At 45.1% G+C, this 17,976-nt stretch overlaps 1 protein-coding gene across 1 annotated transcript in view; it reads right to left on the reverse strand.

The window, feature by feature from the left end:
• MXRA5 (matrix remodeling associated 5) overlaps window positions 1–15,674 on the reverse strand; it is an 81,966-nt gene extending 66,292 nt beyond the window's left edge. Inside the window, exon 1 of the mRNA XM_079909863.1 lies at window positions 15,609–15,674. The gene's annotated coding sequence lies outside the window, so the exon portion shown is untranslated. The remainder of the gene's footprint in view (window positions 1–15,608) is intronic.
• Window positions 15,675–17,976: the final 2,302 nt, after the last annotated feature.

Genomic DNA, 17,976 nt, shown 5'->3' on the forward strand with positions numbered 1-17,976 from the left:
GTGAGGGGCCCCTTGGGGATCAGAAAGGACCAGACCCTTGTGTTCTTTTCTTGCCATCTGAGTTTTCTCTATCTGTACAAGTTTGGAGAGTTGCTCCAGCCCAGCTGGGATGAAGCCAACGTGAGCACACAGGAAAAAAGGGAACCCAGAGTCTGGGGAAGTCAAGACAGCTTGGCTCTGAAAAAGAGTATTTCTAGCTGTCTTTAAGACCGCAAGCAACTGATAAGGTCAGACTTAGGGAAGAGAGCATCATTAACATTTCTAGCATTGAATCCTATAGAATCAAAGTAGGTGGTATCTTTATTTTAAATTTTAACTTTTTAATTAGAGACAGACAAAAGTTAGCATGCCTAAAATATTACAGATATAAGAACAAATGTGAACACATTTAAATGACATCTTGCTTCAGAAGGATTACGCTGATTTCAGGTTTATTATAACTTAAACCAATATTTTCAATTTTAAATGGCAAGCTTTAAAAGGTTTCAACTGTACAATTAAAGCACTGAAAGTATACTCGTATAGTGGTGAGGATAAAAAAGCAGGCTGGGGACTTCCCTGGTGGCACAGTGGTTAGGAATCTGCCTTCCAATGCAGGGGACACGGGTTCAAGCCCTGGTACGGGAAGATGCCACATGCCGCGGAGCAGCTAAGCCCGTGCGCCACAACTACTGAACCTGCGCTCTAGAGCCCGCGAGCCACAGCTTCTGAGCCCACGGGCCACAACTACTGAAGCCCGTGTGCCTAGAGCCCGTGCTCCGCAACAAGAGAAGCCACTGCGGTGAGAAGCCCGCGCACCGCAACAAAGAACAGCCCCCGCTTGCCGCAACTAGAGAAAGCCCGCGCGCAGCAACGAAGACCCAACGCAGCCAACAATAAAAACAAATTTTGAAAAAGTAGGTTGTATTAAATACTTTAAAGTGCAATTAAGTAAATCGTAGACTTTACTTTTCGAATCTAATCGCGATTTTATCCTATTATTTTCTTGCTTTAGCAGGTTTTTGGTTTAGATACGTGAAAGGATGAGTTGAATAAATTCCTATGCTCATATGTTTGTATAGAAACACAGAAAATGTTTGCAATAATAAGATGAATGCACGTGATTGATATTTTAGCGGCTGCTTTATGGTAAAATACACTTTATAGTGTATTTTGTTCTGAGGTAGCTTTGTAAAGCATGAATTAAGCTCACTGTGGTGTGCCCACTATAGGCATGCAGTTGTATGAACTTCCATCTCTGCCCTTCTCTGATGTTTTGCAGATATTTCCCAAGTTCTTGGACCTCCACTGAGGGTGTGTGTGTGTGATGAAAGAATTCATCTTATCAATAAAACTGGGAGAAAAAGAAAGAAGAAGAAAGCATTCCATCCTTCCACCATGTATATCAAATCATCCCAGTATACACTTTAAATATCTTACAGTTTTATTTGTCAATTATACCTCGAGAAAGCTGGGGGAAAATGAATCTTTTCCACCCTAGGCCAAGGTTTAAATATTATTTTTTTAAAGTTTTACATGAGATGTTTCATTAGAAAAAAATGGCAATCCATATCTAAAACATTGAGGTGTAAACTTTGTAAAGGCAGTGAGAATTTCTGGGAGATCTGAGGATGCTATAAGGTCAAAAGACTCACCCCGGGTGCCTACCTATTTTTGCCCACATTCTCCTACCCGCATGGGCAAAAATGCAACAGCAACTCCAGGCGGGCGTCTGGCATGACCCAAGCTGGGGTTTACTAAGTGCTTCACAGCAAGTATAGATAATTCTCATCGCCCTTGACAAGGTGGGTCTTAGTTCCCATTTTGCAACTGATAAAACTTACCCACAAAAGAGACAAGGAGTGTCCTGTAGGAGCAGGTCAGGGTTTCAAACCCAACTCAGATGGATTTAAATCTCAAGTTGCCATTTTCCTATGAGACATGCCCCTCTCAGCAGAAGGCATGACCGTGTTCTCCTAGAACATGGAAATACAGCTCCAATCTCCCAGACCCATGCCGGAGTAGGTGTTTTTGACGTTTTGCCTTTTGCCTTAAAGATACACGTGCAGGGCTTCCCTGGTGGCGCAGTGGTTAAGAATCCACCTGCCAATGCAGGGGACACGGGTTCGATCCCTGGTCCGGGAAGATCCCACATGCCACGGAGCAACTAAGCCTGTGTGCCACAACTACTGAGCCTGTGCTCTAGAGCCTGCAAGCCACAACTACTGAAGCCTGCACGCCTAGAGCCCGTGCTCCGCCACAAGAGAAGCCACCACAGTGAGAAGCCCGCATGCAGCAACAAAGACAAATGCAGCCAAAAATAAATAAATAAATATATATTAAAAAAAAAAACTACACATGCAAACTATGTCCGCCTACCATTTATCTGTTTGGTGAACTAGTTATTGATGTGAAATGAGACATGTAGCCAAGTTCCTCCAACTGGGAGACAAGAGATGCTTACTGAGCTTTCAATGGACAGTAACCACGGGAGGAGATGTATCCCTGAGCGAGGAGGGTAAGTGAGTTCTCCCCCCTGACGTTTCTCTCCTTCCCTCCCTTTACTGGGACTGACAGAGACTCAAGGACACTCTCTTGGAAGTGCAAAGAATAAAACATGTGAGCATGTTTTCGGTTTCCTTTGGCATCTGTCAAATAATTCTTCTACGCCCCCGTAATGATATTAAGAGGGAAGGGTTGCATTCTTTGATGGAGACAAAAATAAAAAGTGTTTATTTCAGTGTGTCTGTACAAACCTAAATTCCCCACGCAGATGGGCAGCTTTGCGGAGGGAAAAATCTGTGCCGTACCCTGATCTCCTGTTATGGACTGAATTGTGTTCCCCCTAAATTCATACGGTGAAGTCCAAACTCCTAGGACCTCAGAATGTGGCTGGATTTGGAAGTGGGGTCTTTAAGGAGGGGACGAAGGTAAAATGAGGTCATTAGGGTGGGTCCTGATCCCAAAGGACTGGTGTCCTTATAAGGAGAGATCAGGACCCAGACGCACACAGAGGGACGACCCTGTGAGGACACAGGGAGGAGACGGCCGTCTACACGCCCAGGAGAGAGGCCTCGGGAGGGACCAGCCCTGCCCACGCCTGGATCTCAGATTCCAGCCTCCAGGACCGGGGGAAATAAATGTCTAATGTTTAAGCCGCCCCGTCTGTAGTATTTACCCTAGCAAATTAGTACCTTTGCCTTATCAATAGTGATGTTCTAGATACATCCTGCTCCTGTGTCCATCAACCCTGCCTTCACATGCGTCTAATCGACGGGACTGTTAAGGATTTCTGGGATCAATATTTCACCCTCGGGCCAGGCATCCTTGGCCAACCCCAGTACACCCCGGGGCTCTCAACTCTGGGTAGAAACAGACCATGATGGTCCCAAGGAGTTCACGTTCTCCAAGGTTCTCTGGGTCCAAAGTTTTCTGTCCTCTCCCCATTTTCCACTCAGCTTTCTCATTTAAATTCCCAACATATAAATGAACTTATCTACAAAACTGAAATAGAGTTACAAATGCAGAAAATAAACTTATGGTTACCGGGGGTAAGGGCGGGGGAGGGATAAATTGGGAGATTGGGACTGACACACACACACACACACACACACTACTGTACATAAAACAGATAACCAACAAGGACCTACTGTACGGCAAGGGAACTCTACTCGGTACTCTGTAACGGCCTATACGGGAAAAAATCTGAAAAAGAGTGGACAGATGTGTTTGTATAACAGATTCACTTGCTGTACATCTGAAACTAATACAACATTGCAGTTCAATTAAACCCTAATAAAATTTTTTTAAAAAGTAAAGGACCTAAAAACCAAAAAGTCCCAACGCATCTCCCACTTCCTGGCCCTGTCTGTGTCCCTGGGGAGATGGAATTACCCACATCCAAAGAAAGCAGAGTGGGTGGGACTTCCTGACATCCCCGTCAAGTGCATTTTCACCCCGCCGCTATCCCATAATCATCGCACGTCTGCAAATGCCGTGAGTGCGCTTTGAATGAAGTCTGTGTAAAAATGTACGGATAATGATCAAGATGAAGTGATAAAGGTGTAAGTGATAGAAAGAATCAGAAGAGGAATGTCTCCTCTCCCTGGGGAAAAAATGTGTGTGAGTTTGTGTGTGTGTGTGCACGCGTGTGTGTTTGCAGAGTTTGTGTGTGTGTGTATGCACGCGTGTGTGTTTGCAGACGAATTCTAGCAAGGATTGCATGGCTTGGTCAGGGCTCTGACTGAGCATCATGTGTTCAGGGTTCAGCCACGATGTAGTCTGTGTCAGTGCTTCCCTCCTTTTCAGGGCTGAGTCATACTGTGTGGAAAGACCACCTTTTTTATCCATTCATCTGTCGATGGACACTTGGGTTGCTTTTGCCTTTCGGTTTTTGTGAATAGTGCCGCTATGAACATGACTATTTGAGTCCTTGTTATCAATTCTTTGGGGTATATGTACCCAGCATCGGCTGGGTCGTATGGGAATTCTGTTTCACTTTTTTGAGGAACTGCCAGACTGTTCTCCATAGTGGTTGCACCATTTTACACGCCCACCAGCAACGCACAAGGTTGCGATTTCTCCACATTACTGACAGCTCTTATTTTCCCCTTCTGTGTTTTGCTTTGTGTGAAGTGGTATCTCATTGCGGATTTTATCTGCCTTTCTCTAATGACTATGACTGTTGAACATCTTATCATGTGCTCATTGGCCCATCTTCTTTGGAGAAACATCTATTCAAGTCCTTGGCCCATTTTAAAAATTGTGTTGTTTGTGTTTTGTTGTTGTTGCCTTGGAGGAGTTCATATTCTGGACACGAATCCCTTATTAGATACATGATTTGCAAATATTTTCTCCCACTCTGGGGGTGGTCTTTTCACTCCCTTGAGAGTATCTTTTCTTTTTTTTAACATCTTTATTGGAGTATAACTGCTTTATAATGGTGTGTTAGTTTCTGCTCTATAACAAAGTGAATTGGCTATACGTATACATAGGTCCCCATATCCCCTCCCTCTTGCATCTCCCTCCCACCCTCCCTATCTCACCCATCTAGGTGGTCACAAAGCACCGAGCTGATCTCCCTGTGCTATGCGGCTGCTTCCCACTAGCTATCTATCTTACGTTTGGTAGGGTATCTTGGTCCGGGTCACCTGAGAGTGTCTTTTGATGCACAGAAGTTTTTAGTTTGGGTGAAGTCCCATTTAATTATTTCTTTACTTCTTCTGTTGCCTGTGCTTTTGGTGTGAGCCAGAAAATTATCGTAACTTTTTGGAAACGCTTTTTTTCAAGATAAGCTGATGTGCGTCCAGCGTGGAAAAAGTGAGATCTCGTTGGACGTCTCTCTCCCCAGGAATTCCTGGGTACGACCAGCTGTCCAGACTTCCGAGTTGAGGGGCACTTTTGTCCCTTCTTTACCTCTGCTGCCTGTCACAGCCCAGAAGATGGCAGATTCCCCAGGAGGCGGCAAGAGAAGCCGGTTTTGGCAACTGCGCAAATGGTCCCTGTGGGCTCTTCCTTTACCATCAGGAAGTGACTTGACAGGAGACGGTTTAACGATAGCCCCACTGCACTTACCATCGGCCAAGCATGCCAAAGGCTCCACGGGTCACTTTGGGAAAGTTCCCTGAGTGGTTTTTTTTTTTTTTCCTCCAGAGAGATGAGTAAGTCTGGACTGCTGACGAGACCCTCTTTGTGGCCCCAAGAGGTTATCTTAAAAAAGGATGCATTTGCAAAAACAACATTTTCCAAAAGGCTACATCTTCTCCCCTGGAGAAGCTGCGACATTTGGAGATTTTACAAGGGCAATGCAAACGCCCCGGGGGAGGGCTTTTGGAAAGGAAGGTGATAGATAAAGCCGAAAAAGGGGCTGAGGTCTCCTCCCAGCTTTCTGCAGACACCACTCAGCCCTCGCCTGCCTTTTCCAGGACCCATTACATCACCTCCCCTGGAAGGGCTAAGGCGCAGCTGTCTGCCCAGAGGTACGGAGCTGAGCACAGACCTCCTCCAACATGATAAATCTTGGCGCTGCTGTGTCTAATACCTGAGCTGTCTGCCTCTACCATCCGCCCCGGGCAAGGGCGCATTCCTGTCTCGTGATTTTTAGGGATGGTTTTTCTGTTCCCACATCCTCTGTAGCTCTCACTGACTAGGCGCTACGCTCACAATAATTGTCACCATGATGCGTTTTTTTTTTCTTTCTTCTGCTCCTGTAGACCTGACCTGCATTACCCCAAAATCTATCTCTGCAAGGAGAGCATGATTCAAAGTTATATTATCCGTGGGACAAAGCTATCCACGTATCTCCTGGCTCTGAGTTTAACCATATGTAAAATTTGGAAGTGCCTAGTGTGTGTTTCTTATCTTTCTCAGAGGTCACCATGAGCTGGATGATGGATAGAAGTGATGAATTTGGGCTTCAGGACGCTTCTGTGTGTGTGTGTGTGTGTGTGTGTGTGTGTGTGTATGAGACAGTGTACACTTTAGACTAGATTAACCAGGGTGCACATGGAGATATCCAACGGAATCTTAATGTCCTGCAGGGAAATCCATTACCAACACCCATCCGTGATATTTATACATGAACACATTACTGTGGGTGTGTTTGTTACATGAAGTTTGAGATACGGTCTCTAGGCATTGAAGTAAGTTCTCATTTATCTGTCAGACATTTCTTTGGGTAAACGTTTTTTTTTTTCCTGTGGGAAACATGTTTGAAGGTGTGGTGGAACTTAGGATTTATCTTAACATAAACCTCTCAAACTGTCCTGGGAGATGGATTCAAAAGTCTCTGTTCCCAACCTAATAACAAATGCCATTGAGATGTGCAGTTCACTCCACAAACGAGGGACATTTTAATGAGCTTGTTCTTTTCCTTGTTATTTGGAACGGCATTTAGGGAGTGAGACAGAATGCAGGAAAAAATGGAGATGGGAAGGAGAAGACTGCTTTTGATGATACACACAGACAGGTAAATACACCCGCCCATGCGTACACACATGCATACATAAAGTCATGCAGAAACGCATGCGTACACATACACCCAAATGCAGGTACAAACACAGATGCGTCCACGCAAACCTAAACACACGCCTGCATACGAACACATATGCACACAAATACATGTGCATACACAAACACACAGATACAGACTCATGCGGAAACATACACATTCAGACACCCAGACACACAAAGGTTAAAGACGGTAACCCAGGCCAGAGCCACGTGTGGGATGTGGCTGAGACAGGGGAGGGTTCTCGTGGCTGGCCTTTCGGCCCTGACCAGGACATCCAGGAGGCAGGCAGACTGCAGGATGCAGCCCCCAGTGCTAGCCACGTGCAGGTGGACGAGGCTGGCCTCGGCTCCAACAGGAGCTCAGGGCAGCCACTCCTCAACCCAACCCCAGCCCCAGATTCACGGCTTCATCCTGTGGTCGGAAGGACAGCTCTGTGCACCTAATCTCTCGGCCACACATCAGCTTGGAGAACTCTTGGAGATGGATAAAGACCACCACGCATGTATTCAAAAGGCACCCAGGAGCCCCTGAAGAGAATCACCTGTTCACCCTAAATCTACACCTACCATCCTCCCAGCTTGGCAGGAGGCTGGCAAGCCCATCAGAGTAGCTGACAGATAAAAACACAGCACAAGCGGCGCTGAGTATGTCTAAAAGTGAGTCTGGTAATCTGGGCATCTGACCCCATCATAACCGAGCTCCTACTGTGGTCCTGGAAAGAACACTAGTGTCCACTACTTATTGGTGACCGATGGTTACCATGGATACCTCTGTCCAGCACATGTGCAGACTCAACTTTTCTCCCACGGTCAGGCACATACACCGCTGTGAACAATCATGTTACAACCCAATCAAATGGGCACCAATTGTTTTGGATCTTAGTTCCCCGACCAGGGATAGAACCCATGCCCCCTGCAGGGGAAGCGTAGAGTCTTAACCACGGAGGTCCCAGCAACAATTTTTTAAATTTGAACTCCTACTGGGTTCAAACTGCTATGCTGACCCACATGCCATGCCTGGAAAGACACTAACACCTGAAAAGAAAATAAAACCATGTACAGGACTGCCTTCTGCATTGAACCCACATACGAAAGAAACTGAAAATAAAATTTGCAAAAGAAATTTGAGGTGGGCGACCTGATGTGGATGATTTTTCTTTTTTTTTACTTCTGACAAAAACTTTACAAAGTGTTTTATTAGGCTAATGAAGGGGTTGGTGGGGGGGAAATCTCACTTTCAACACACAGAAGGTGTACCGTGGTATATTTCCATCTATTATGGACTGAGTGTTTGAGTTCCTCCGAAATACATAGGTTGAAGCCCTAACTCCCAGCACAGGTGTATTTGGAGAAAGGAAGCAATTAAGGTGAAATGAAGTCATGAGGGTGAGGCCCTGATCCAATAGGATTAGTGTCCTTAGAAGAAGAGATACCTTCACTCTCTCTCTTTCCCCACAACATGAAGACACAACAGGAAGGCAGCCATCTACAAACCGAGGAGAGAGTCCCCACCGGAAACCAACCACTGTGGCCCTTTGATCTCAGACTTCCAGCCTCTAAGACTGAGTAAATACATGTCTGCTGTTTAAGGGCCCCCCATATGTGGTACTACATTATGGCAGCCTGAGCTGAGTAACATACCATCTCTGGGTGTTTAGCACTATAATTTTCTATCACTGGGGCAAATGGATTTTGTAGACCACCATACGCTTGTGTTATAGGCCCCTCAAAAAACTGAGTGAGCACTGGCTGGACACGGAGGCTTTGCAAAGACCCTGACTGTCCCTGACTATGGTGTTTGGAGTGGGTTTCTGCCCTCAGGAGCAAGGGAAAGCACATAGGGACACGTGTAGGCTGTGTTTTACATTCTTCAGCATTTGTTTTTGCCCAGATGACCCATGAGTTTGTTTCTCACTGGTTTTCTCTGGGTGGGTGCTGGGGTGGGTAACATTCTCTAATTAATTACACCTGCCTGGACCCTGGCAGCCCTTGACTTGCTGCTCTCACGGGTGGGAGGGCTGTGCTTTGTTCATTGTGGTGGGTGATTCTCTAATAAAATGCTCCTTGAATTGACACTGACAGATCAATGATGCAGGAGGACAGAGTCACAGACAGAGGGGTTGGGGGACACTTGGGTGCTGCCATTTTGTGGTGGACTTTTAGTTCTGGACGAAAGTAACCCTACATATAATGTACTTCCTAGGACTCTGCATGACCCTTTGTGCTCTCACGGCTCGAATTTTAATAAGCATGGTTTGAATATAAGTGCGACCATGGTTCCAAAGTAATTAACACAACAGCACAGTGGAGACCTAGAAAATCTCTATCTATCTATCTATCATCTATTTACTTATCTCTATCATCTTTCTATTTATCTGTTTAGCTATCCCTATCATGTCTCTATAAACTATGTATCTCTACCTATTTCTCTATTTCATCTATCATTATCTGTATCTATCATCTATCTATTTATCTATTATCTATCTCTATCATCTTTTTATCATCATCTTTCTATCTACCTATCATTTATCTATCATCCATCCCTCCATCTATTACCTAAGTATCTATCTATCTATCCTCTATCTACCTATCTATCCTCTATCTCTCTATATAATCTATCTATACATCCATCCATCCATCTATCCATCTCTTTTCATCCATTTGTCTATCTGTCCATCCATCCATATCTATGCATCTATATATCTCTCCATACATCATCTCTCTCTCTCCACCCATTCATCCACCCATCTATTCATCTACCTATTCATCCATCTATCCTTCCATATCTATCTATCACCTATCTAGTTATCATCCCTATCATCTTCTATTTATCTATCCCTGTCATGTATCTATAAACAATCTATCTATACCTATCTCTCTATTTCATCTATCTATATCTATCATCTATCTATCATCTCCTTGTTTATCTATCATCTATCTCTATCATCTTCTCATTATCTGTCATCAATCATTTATTTATCTATCATCTATCCATCTAGCTATCATCTATCAGTCATACATCTATTCACACCTACTATGGAAACTGCTTCAGTATGTAGTCAGTTAGAGCTTCCACATGCACAGATTTCATTTGGGTTAAGCACTCTGAAGTGTGAGTTATGGATGATTTCAAAGAATGGTGGGGGTCAACCGTAAAGCATCTCCCAGGTGTGCAGGAAGAGGGCTGGACACCTCACAGCCCCCCAGGATGTAGGCCCACAGCCCTACTTTTCTGAAGGGGGACACTAAATGGCTACGCCCCCCAGGATGTGTCCTACGAGCTTTCTGAAAGTGCAGTAACTGACGTTCAAGGTAATGCCCCCTTGAACCCTCTGGTCACTGCTATGCATCAAGCTGATTATGACCCAACATATCTGAGGAGCAGACGCCTCCCTGAATCTCCAACTGTTTTCTCTGTTCCATCGGCTCTGTCCCTGACACACACCTGGAGTACCGTTCAGGACCGAGTGCCAGGAAAAGGATGACCTTCTCTGTGCATGCAGGGGAGGACTGCTTCCCATGCCGGATGCAGCAAGTCTGTGAGTTACCTTCAAGCTACCACCAACTTTAGAACAAACAACTATATTTAAACCAACACATGGAGGGGAAAAAAAATACATGTTAAAATATACATCTAACGGTTACAGAGAAACAATGCCTGAATTGTCATGACTTCCAGTTTATACCCACCAAATATAATTTCTCTAACAATCAGAGGAAGGAAACTCAGCTTCAGAATTTCCCTGGGACCAGAGGGGTGACTTTCAAATAAGAGTGCTTTAAACTCCTCTGACAGGGCTGAGTTGAAAACCATGCCTTTTACTCTCTAGGAAAATCATGGAGCATGCTTCTGACTCAGGATACACAAAAGGACCTAGTTTGACGTTTGATGAATCGACATCTGACTGCCCTCCTAACAGAAACATTTCCAGGGAATCCATCTCCTCCAATGTGCATTTTCTTCCCCCACGGGAAACTTTTCTTGGAAGTTCCTCATCTGCTACTTGAAAATCTTTGCACTTACATTGAGCTATTGGGGTTGGTGTGGGGATCTTGGGCTCCCAATGCACAGGAGTCTCCAGGCTTTCATGAGAAAAACCTCTCTGCCAGACCTTAACTCTAGATCTACTCCCAATTTTGTCCCTATCATGTCATTTTGGGTAATTTGAGTAACCTCTGAATGTGAGATCATCACAGCAATTTACTTCCTAATTTCTCTCTGTCCAGTTGCATCCGAAGAGTTGTGATGCACTTGGCCGCAACTGGAATTCAAATCTTCCACCTCTAGAGTTTTCCCTTGACATTCATCAGATTCCCTATTCTCTTCCTTTCCCTGATGGCACTGATAACAGGTAAGGAGCTGTTCCTGCTCAAAAATCACAATCTGTACAGTCTCCATGGGCAGAACCAACTGGGATATCTGGTCTACCACCTAACTTTTATGAGTCCTTGCAGGATTTTGCCTGCGAAAATGAATCACTATGTCACCTTAAAGCTATCTCCTTTCTCGAAGTAGGAGGCATCACACTCTCAATACGATTTAGGCATCCATGGACTCCTTCCCATTCCTACAGGTCACATTTCCATTTTTACTGAACTTCTGCTCACACTGACGTATACGCACTAGGTGGTCAAACCGTATTTGTGCAATAGATGTGTTGAATTCCAAGCCCTGTCTTCATCTGATGAAGAAATGCATTTCACAGTCACCCAAAGACCTGACATCATAACTGATAAGAGTTCTTGGTTTGATTATTATTTTTTTTGGCATCTTTTCTTTCAGCCCTCCAAGAAGATTACCTTTAAAGTATTTTCCTTGGACAGTTTCTCTCTTATTTTCTTCGTTGTCAATGACCAACATATTCTGTTCTCTTAAATATTCACAACTCCTTTCCCCTTTGGGGGTGGAGGGGTATAATCATAGCTACGTTCCCAGGTTCATTGTTTTTCCTGTTTCAGCATCCTTTTTGGTTAATGAACACAGCTTAGGAACACTTATAAGTTTGGTTCAACATTCCAATCTGTTTCAATAATCCTTTCTGACTTTTCTCAAGGAAGCAAGGGATGGTTAAGTGTTTCCAGGCCTGTGGAGGCTCTCCCGGGCATATCCTAAGAGAAATGTGGACTCTTCTTGGGCTTTTCCTGAAATCCAGCTCATGGTCTCTCCATGCAGGTTGAGTCTGCTTATCTGAAAATAACATTAGACACACTCAAGCAGAACGGTTCGCTCCCTGAGCTGTTTCCTCCTCACCTTTGACAAAAGGACAGGTGATCCAAGCCAAGGTGGCTTCTAACCAGCCACTGGCAAGATGCAATCTCTCTAGTCCATTGTGGGACTCCCCCAGTTTTCTTGCCTTAAACCCTTGTAAATCAAGTGAATTTTTTCTTCCACCTCTTCTCTCCTCTCTGTTTCTTCTGTTCCGTAACCCTGCCCCTTCTTGGGGAAGCAATTTTTTTTTCAGTTCTAATTAATTAGCCTTAGACATAATAATAAAGTTAAACCATATCCATTTTCTGCTAAGTTTAGTAAAACAAGGTCTCCTTCTTTTACTATTCTGCTAAATTGTCTCACAGTCACATACAGAACGTACACTTTAAAAAACAACTGGGGCTTCCCTGGTGGCGCAGTGGTTGAGAGTCCGCCTGCCGATGCAGGGGACACGGGTTCGTGCCCCGGTCCGGGAGGATCCCACATGCCGCAGAGCGGCTGGGCCCGTGAGCCATGGCCGCTGAGCTGAGCCTGCGTGTCCGGAGCCTGTGCTCCGCAACGGGAGAGGCCACAACAGTGAGAGGCCCGTGTACCGCAAAAAAAAAAAAAAAACAAAAACAACTGTACTTGAATAGGATATGAGAGTGCTCAGAAGCTCCTTCTTTTAGCTAAAAACAAAAATATCTCTCATGTAAAATTCATGCTGTTAAATTAGGACCAAGTTTCACGTTATTTTGGTTGATTCTAAATAAGTGGTCTTAAGTAAATTTTGAAACCTTATATCCCTTCTCAGAAATTTTTGTTGACCTCTAAAATTCCTCATCATGTCTCAATAGTTGTAAAATATACAGTTTACAGAAAATTGTGAACATTGACATGAAAATTTCATCAGTCTTTGAAATGGATCCATTTGGATTCCCACCGTAATGCATATGAAAATACTTGAACAAGCTCATTTTAACAGGTCAGAAGTTCTTCATTTTTTTTTGTCTCTGAAATTCTATTTTCGTATCACTTTTCTTGGGGAAGCAGTTTAATGATTTACATTTCCCTGTAAGAAAAATCTACTCCAATTAGCATTTTTTCTTCTTCCTGTTTTATTGAGATACAACTGACACACAGCACCGTATAAGTGTAAGGTGTACAGCACAATGATTTCACTTACATACATCGTGAAATAATTATCACAAGTTTAGTGAACACCCATCATCTCCTATAGATACGAAATTAAAGATACAGAAAAAAATTCCGTTTTGTGATGAGAACTCTTAGGATCGACTATCTTTACACCTTTCATACAGAAGACCCAGCAGGTGTTCATTCTACTTTTCATGTTGTACATCACAACCACAGTACTTATTTATCTTCTCTTATAACTTATTTATCTTATAACTGTACCTTTTGACTTCCTTCATCCGATTTTTTTCTATGGGTTTTTGAAGTATAATTGACTTACGACACTATGTTATTCCTGGTACACAACACAGTGATTCAATATTTCTAAACATTTCAAAATGGTCACCATGCTAAGTCTTGTTATGATGTCACCATACAAAGTTATCACATAGTCATTGACTACATTCGCCACCCTGCACTTTTCACACTCTTGACTCGTTTATTTTGTAACTGAAATGTCTTTCAGGCACAGGGTTTTGCACGCATTTGCCCTTGGTTAAATATTGAGGCAACATCATGTTCATGACCATAAACTACAGAGTATCCTAATTTTGTTGGCTATTTGAGAGTGCAGTGTATTACTGAAGGAGCACTAATGCATTTTAACAAGTCCTGATGTGAACATGAGCACACTGCCACAATTCTTCTAATACGTACGAGCCAATATGTTTATATATATACACCTTCTAACACATATCACATTAAATCCATGCATACAGTTTAGGACAAAACCAAAAAAGGACCCTGTGTTTCCTGTATCGTATAACACGGCGGCATCTGGTACGAGTTTCAGCCAGGCCAGGTCACGTCCCTGACCACATGTGTTATTTAAATAAGACTTCCCTTCTCTCCACTGCTCTGTGAGGTACAGCAGCTGATACCACTTTGACATTGAGCTTCTGATTGCAACAAGGAAATTATAGAAGATTCAGTCCTAGGGAATTCCCGGTGGTCCAGCGGTTAGGACTCAGCACTTTCACTGCCGTGCGCCCAGGTTTGGTCAGGGAATTAAGATCCCGCAAGCTACACGGCGCCCTCCGCCCCCCACCCCAGCCCCCCGATAAAAGATCTGGTTCTGAAAATAAAGTCTTTGGGGAGGAAATATTGCCTGAATGTCGTGGGATGGTTTCTGTCTTTCGCACAGACGTCTGTGTTTTCTGTGGACACCCAGATTCCCAGCTAACTGAAGGGAATTTTGTCTCTCCCTTTTCCAAAGGGAGCCAAAGGCACCCCTGCAAAATATGCAATACACACAGGAGGGCTGGCATGCCAGAAATGCCACAGCAGCCCCATCAAAGATTCTTTCCACCGCAGCCTTTCCGTTAGCTTGGATGCAGTGGCTGATTTCATGGAAGAGGATGAGCGACCTCTTCTTCAGCCAGCAGCATGGAGCTGAACATTTGCAAAGCTGTGACTGCCTTAAAGATGGATCTCTACCTCTGATAAAATGACGCACGCACCCATCTTACGGCAGAAAGATTGAGTTGCACCTTTCTGCTTCTAAGATCTCTTAGCCGATCCTTCTGGTCCACAGAGGTGGTTTGAGAGAAAACATCCGGCTTCCAACAGCCAGTATTTCATTTCCCACTGGTTGGCGCAAGTGGACATCATTGCTGGTGGATGGGATGTTTCCTACTGAAGCCGAATCTGGCCTCCGTGCCCTGACACCAAATTAATTTTTGGAGACCAAGTTTGGGGTGAAGCAGAAGAGAATAGCTTTATTGCTTTGCCAGGCAAAGGGGGCCACAGTGGGCTAATGCCCTCAAAACTGTGTGTCCCAGGGACATCCCTGGGGACACAGCGGTTAAGAATCCGCCTGCCAATCCAGGGGACATGGGTTCGAGCCCTGGTCCGGAAGATCCCACATGCCGCAGAGCCACTAAGCCCATGCGCCACAACTACTGAGCCTGCGCTGCAGAGCCTGTGAGCCGCAACTACTGAAGCCCACGTGCCACAACTACCGAGCCTGCGCTCTAGAGCCTGCAAGGTGCAACTACTGAGCCAATGCACCACAACTACTGAGCCCGTGAGCCACAACTACTGAAGCCCGCGTGCCTAGAGCCCGTGCTCCGCAACAAGAGAAGCCACCGCAATGAGAAGCCCGCGCACCGCAACGAAGAGTAGCCACAGCTCGCCACAACTAGAGAAAGCCCGCGCGCAGCAACAAAGACCCAATGCAGCCAAAAATAAATAATAAATATTAAACAAAACACAGAAAACTGTGTGTCCCAACCTGGAGGTGGTTGTGAGGAGTGTTACAGCGATGGTTCAAAGAGGGCGTGGTCAGCTCATGGGCACTCTTCTCATTGGTTGGTGGTGAGGTCATCGAAGTCAGCATCATTGACCTTCTGGTTCCAACGGGTCTGGGTCTGCGTGCCGGTGGGCAGCATGCAGTTAACTTCTCCCACCTGCTGGGGTTTCAGTACCTGCAGAAGAACTCAAAGATGTTGTCATGTGTATCTCTTGAGGGGGAACCAGAACCCTGCCCCCAGGCTGCACCATTGTTTCTCTTGACTGTTCCTCCCTTGTCTCTGCATCCCCTCCCTTCCCTGATTAGCAACTGTTTGAACCTGCCCGTTGGAACGCAGGGAAGGTCACGGGGGCTGAAGGAAGCCTATTTCCTGTAATCAAGAAGTGCGGGACACAGAAAAGCTTTTGTGCCCAGGAGCCCCACAGGGTCTTGCTCGGTATCACTACCAGGGATTGTATGCAAATTTTACATTTTGGGGTCAACGTCAGGATTTCCTCATTTCAGTTCCATTCAAGTGACCACATGTGTCTTGAGCCCCTGCTGTGTGAGACCGCCCCCCCCATCCCCACCCCACCCCGGGCTGGCAGCTCTAAAGAGCTTGAGCCCGACAGGGTGGTGGAAAGGAAGGAACAGGAGTTCGGGATGGGGAGGGTCTCCTTGAGCTGCAGCATTGACAGAGGGATGGGTGTTTCTGCTGGGTGATGGTGATGGGTGGGATGTTGCCAGCAGAGGTGAAATGAGGCAAAAATCACTTGTGGGTGCACACAGATCCCCTCGGAAGATATAACGGCAAAAAAGGAGCCGCGTTGATGATGTGTGCAATGATTATCACCTTAAACTCTTCCTGATGACACAGTAGAATAAGGGTTATGGGGACACCTTAAAGTGATATTGCATTTTTGAACTCACGACGGCCGGCAAGAGAATCTCGCCATGGCTTCCTTTCCTTTTTATTTTTATGGAGGTGAAATTCACACAACCCCAAATCAATCAACCGAAGAGAGCAATTCGATGCCATTTGGGACATTCACCATGTGGTTCAGCCGTCACCATGATGGTTCCACAACATTTTCATCACCCCAGAGGGAAACCCTACACCCATCCCCAGTCAATCCCCCCTCTCCCCAGCCCTAGGCAGCCAGGTATCTTTCTGCTTCTTTGGAATGAACTATTCAGAACATGTCCTACAAATGGAATCCTATAACGTGTGGTCTTTCGTGTCTGGTTTCTTTCCCTTAACGTCTTGTTTCTGGGGTTCACCCACATTGTAGCTGGTATCAGAATTTCGTTCCACGTTATGGCTGGATAATATTCCAATGTATATGTGTGTGTAGGTATATGGACATATACTTCATTTCCTTTTCGACTCTGGTGAGGTGACGAAACTTTGCTGTACAGCAGAGACTGGAACATACTGTAAATCAACTATACTTCAATTCAATGAATTAATTAAAAATCAATCACTACATCACAAGCATCCTACTACTGAAGACTCAGGCTCCTTGTTTGAGCCACCTTTCCTACCTTGTCGATTCCCTGGGTGACCAATGAAGCCTCCTTCTATCTTGAAAGCCCGTCATCTGCCAACAACCCTCAAATGTATCTCAGTACCTTTGCTCCAGACTTACGTTATCCAACTGGCTACCGGGATGCTTAACGGATACGAGGTTCATACCCACGTTCATGAGATTTCCGATTCAGCAAGTCCAACGCTGTATGTTTGACCCTCCTTTGAAACCTTCTCCCTGCCACCCTTCTCCGTCTCTGCCCAAATGTTTCGAGTCCATACTTACTGTTCTCTTGTGTGTCCCGCATCCACCAAGAAGTCTCATTCGCTGTCCTGTCTGTATGACTTTCCTAAGACTGTCGAAATGTATACTCTCAGATTGCTACAGGCCAGACATCCGAGGTCAAGGTGTGAGCAGGACCAGGTTCCCTTCAGAGGCTCTACATGAGGGTCCCTCGTTCCGCCGTCCAGCTTCTGACAGCTCCAGGTGTCCCCTGATTTGTAATGCATCACTCCAATCTCCTTATCCTCGGGGGATACATTCCAAGACCCCTGGAACCGCGAATAATACCAAACCTTATGTACACGCTGTAATTTTCTATACATATATACCTAGGATAAAGCTTAATGTATAAATTAGGTACATTAAAAGGATGCCCGAGTTGCCAGCATCACCACTCCTGTGCTTTGGGGTCATTATTAAGTAAAATAAGGGTTCTCTGAACTCGAGCACTGAGATACCGGAGAGAGTTGATCTGATAACCAAGATGGCTGTGAAGTGAGGAAAGGGTGAAACTTGCTGGACAAAGGGAGGATTCACGTCACGGGCAGGACAGAGCTGAT

The sequence above is a fragment of the Stenella coeruleoalba genome (assembly GCF_951394435.1).
Source record: "Stenella coeruleoalba genome assembly, chromosome: X".
Lineage (NCBI taxonomy): Eukaryota > Metazoa > Chordata > Mammalia > Artiodactyla > Delphinidae > Stenella > Stenella coeruleoalba.